This window comes from Capra hircus, chromosome 16, assembly GCF_001704415.2.
Source record: "Capra hircus breed San Clemente chromosome 16, ASM170441v1, whole genome shotgun sequence".
Lineage (NCBI taxonomy): Eukaryota > Metazoa > Chordata > Mammalia > Artiodactyla > Bovidae > Capra > Capra hircus.
In genome coordinates, this window is record NC_030823.1 from 25,321,571 (window position 1) to 25,326,119 (window position 4,549).

A 4,549-nucleotide genomic window follows, 5' to 3' on the forward strand; every position below is an offset into this window, starting at 1 on the left:
ATAACCTTGTCTTTTATCTTGGTTTCTTAAAGACGCTTACCTTCAAAACCATTGTCAGCTTAGCATGAACATTTTCTTCAGGAAGGCTAACACTTCATGACACCAGGAAAGGGGTGGGAGAAAACAAGCCTCACTGTGGAATCACTTATTCAGCATTCATCCAGCACTTATTGAGCACTTAAGACACGGTGAATGCAATGGAAATCCATAAAAAATGCAAATGGATATCATTTCAGCCTTTAGGGGCTCACAGTTATGAACCTAAACCTATACTTTTTCTACGTAAAATTTTTTTATTCAGTTACCCCTTCATTCAACAAATATATCTTGGGTCCTACTCTGTGTAGGTTTGTGCTCTAGCTACTGGAAATACAGACTTGAACAAAACAAAGATGCCTGCCCTCCTGGAGTTTACATTGAAAGTGAGGGAGGTAGGCAGTTATTTATCCCTGCTCCCCACTCTTCCAACCTAGAGGTGATTTTCTTTACAGGTGAAGTCAAGCTGATATTTTAGTATATTTTTTCTGGCAATTGCTACTCTCTCTACCAGAGTCGACAAAGAGCAGGAACTAGGTCTTAATCTTGATATCCACCACCACGATGCCTAGGACAGGGTTAATAATGTGTACAGCTCAATAAATGAACAGTGAGTACATATTTTCAAGTACAACCAATGTAGCTAAAGCTGGTGAAGCTCCACAGGAAGCTGAAAATTCCTTTTTCATGTCTGTTATCTAAAGGGAACAAAAGAACTCAGTGAGGTTTGCACCTCCCCCTACCTTCTCCTAACCTGGTTTGGGGACTGGCTTGAAGAGTGCAGACATGGGCTATATCTACCATTGCAGACTACATCACATCTACCGTTGCAGATGACGTCACACCCACCATTGCAGATGACATCACAAGTAAATTTTGCAAGGTGGTTTATAGTATTTTTTTTTAATTCTCAAGGGAAAATTTTAATTCTATAGGGGTCATAATCATATAAGAAAAGATATAGACCCCTTTGAGGCATGTTTGGGAAATTATGGATAATCCCTTGTTCCTAGAGAGTATGTGTGTTTAGAGGTAACTTAGGAGATGGTAGAACATCCCACTAGGGCCACACTGTTAAGGACTTTACATGCCATTCCAAGGAGTTTAATCTTTATTCAGAAGAAAATGAGAGTCATCAAAGGATCAAAGCTTGGAATGGAAGAAGTTGTGGAGAAAGAATAGAGTGAGAAAGCAATGGGGCCGCTGTAATGAGGTGTGAACCAGAGTGGTGGCAGTCAGCATGGGAGGCTCTGAAGAGGAGGACTGTCAGATTTTAGGGACCAGGATGTGTTGAGGGCAAGAAAAAAGAGGACACAAAGATACTATCAGGATTCAGAGCCTAGGAGACTATTGCTATCAAAAATAGGGAACATAAATGCAAAGGTTTTGTGAAGATGGCAATGAGTTCCATGTTGGACATACTGAGTTTGATTTGATGAAGAGAAATATTGATCCATATGGAGATATCAGGCAGGCAGTTGGAAAATAGGGCTAAGGAGCTTTTTTAAAAAGTTATTATTTTTTGTTAATTTTTGGCTGTGCTGGGTCTTTGTTGCTGCACAGGCTGTTTCCTTGTTGAGGCAAGTGGGGGCTACTCTCTATCTGTGGTGTGAGGGCTTATTGCTGTGGCTTCTCTTGTGGTGGAGTACCAGCTCTAGGGCACCTGAGCTTCACTAGTTCCGGCTCCCAGGCTCTAGAGCACGGGCTCAACAGCTGTGGTTCACAGGCTTAGCTGTTCTGTGGCATGTGGGATCTTGTCGGATCAGGAACCAAATCCATGCCTCCTACATTGGAAGGAGGATTCTTTACCACTGAGACACCAGAGCAGCCCAATTTAGGGGATTTGAAGAGGGCTTGGAGGGAAAGAAGTGGGTCCATGGGTTTCTCCAAGTCTGTCTGTTCAAGTCACAGCACAGATGTACCTAACCCAGGGAGCACACAGTAAAAAGAAAAAATGCTCTGGACAGGGCTTTTGGAAACGGTACTGTAGGAGGAAGAAGGAATGGAGGGAGGGAAGAAAGAAAGAGGGCAGTCAGTGAAAAAAAGAGCAATGGTTCCCAAACTATAGAGGGTCAAAGAATCACCCAGAGACATTCATGCAGATTCCTAGGTCCCTCCCTAGAAAACCAAACTCTGTATGTCTGGGGTAGAGACATGCAGTCTAAAGAGAATGCAATACCCCCCTTCATTGATGCATAACAGATTACTCAAAAATTCCACATCTTAACTCAGGAACGTTTTTGATCTCTTGGTTTCTGGGAATCAAGAATCTGTGAGCAACTCAGATGGGTGGCTCCAGGGCTTTTGCAAGGTTGTAGTTGAGTTGTAAGCCAGATTTCAGGTGTTTGAAGACATATCTGGGACTGGAAGATCTGTTTCCAAGATGAGTGTCCTCATCACATGGCAGCTGGCTTCCCCCAGAGCAGGTGACCCAAGAGACCAAGGTGGAGACCACAACATCTTTTACAAGCCAGTCTCAAAGTCACATTTGTCATTTCTGCAAAAATCCTATTGTTTACACAGGTGAATCCTATTTACTGTGAGAGGAGAGTTCACAGGGTGACAAGACACAAAATCATGGAGAGGGACGAGGTAGGCAACCTGGAGACCAGCAACCGAGGTCGTCCCTACCCTCCTGGAGTTATTTTGATATGAGTTGCCTTCAAAGAAATACTGGATGGGAAAGAGAAAAGGTAAACAGAGGAAAGAAAGTCAAACAGAAGGTGGACTTTGGTGCCAAGTAGGACCAAGAAATCAAGATAAGGTTGAGAAAAAACCACTGGATCAGGCTTCTGGGAGATTAGTCTTGACCATCTCAACTTGGAAGCTGCACTTCCAGACAAACACAACTCTTTTTATGCAACTTATGTTAAGAAATACATTTTACTTCACCATCTGGTACACAATGCACTTTATAACAATCAAATGTTTCATGAATTAATATCTACTGCCACTGCTTGAAAGTGAAAAGTGTTAGTCACTCGATCGTGTCTGACTCTTTGCAACCCCATGGACTGTAGCCTCCCAGTCTCCTCTGTCCATGGAATTCTCCAGGCAAGAATACTGGAGTGGGTAGCCATTGCCTTCTCCAGGGGATCTTCCCGACCCAAGGATCGAACTCAGGTCTCCTGCATTGCAAGCAGATTCTTTCATCTGAGCCACCAGGGAAAGGCACTTACATGCCTTATTTTAGTCTAGCTATTTCTTTTTTAAAAATCTGCTAGTCAAGATTCACTAAACTGATTTTGTTGGTCATTAAAGCATCTGCACTGGAGCTTGAAAAGGCAATCTCAATAGGACTGAATAACAATGAAGATGATGGTGATGACACAATAAATACATTTTGAGTATATACCCTTAGTGCTAAAGTGTAATATCATGAATGATTTCATTCATAACAACTCTTTAATACCATTATCATAATTTTAGGTGAAAAAGTTTAGTACTTAAAGAACTTATGAATAAGCAGCTTTTCCAAAGGCCATATGGATAAAAGGTTGTACATCTATAATTTACTTTAACCTAAACAATATGATTTTGGAACTTATAGTTTAGAGCCTCAAGGTCCAATATGGAGTCTACTAGCCACATGTACCTATTTTAATGTTAAATTTAATTAAAACTAAATAAAATTACAATTTCACGTCTCAGTCACACTAGCTATACTTCAAGTCTCACTAGCCACATGTGGTAGTAGCCTCCATATGGGAAAGCAGAGCTATACAGCATTTCCCCCACTGCAGAAAGGTCTACTGGATAGCGATGTTGTGGAGCTAAACCACCAAGGGCCAATGTTTTAGAAGACGGGAGTTACCTGAGCACGGCTGAAAGGTGAGAGGAAGGAGTTGGAGAAAGGGAGAAGAGTCAAAATAGGGGATACAAGACGGAGCAGTGACCTCGGGGAGAATGGGCGGGCAGGATCAGAGTATGGGGAGCTGGCTTTGGTAAGCGACGGGGACAGTTTCTGCTCTGAGTCCGAAAGGAAGAGGAGGAACCTCCCTGGTGGTCCAGTGGTTGGGACTTCGCCTTCCCCTGGGGGGAATTCGAGCTCAATCAGCTCCCTGATCAGGGAGCTGGGATCACAGGTGCCTTGTGGCCAAAAAGCCAGGATGTAGAACAGAAGCAACATTGTAATGAATTCAGCGAAGACTTAAAAGGTGGTCCACATCCAATATTGTTTAAAAAAAAAATAAAGATGGAAGAAGAAAATGGGTGAAGATCCAGAGGAAGGAGAAGCTGAAGAAGTACGCTTTGATATCCCTCGGTATTGTCTAAACTGTAAGGGCTGAGAACAGGAACAAAGGGTGAGTGGGTCAAGTTTGGGCAGTAAGTCAAGTAAGGAAGATTTAAAATCTCTACTGCAAGAGTTGCATATACACAAAGAAAAAGATGGATACTCACCCATGGGGGCTCAGCTGTGGTTAGACGCTGAACTTTCGATGCAGTCAACCATTTATTTCATTCATTCAACAAATATCTGTTAAGTGCTTATACCTGCCAGGCACCGTGCCAG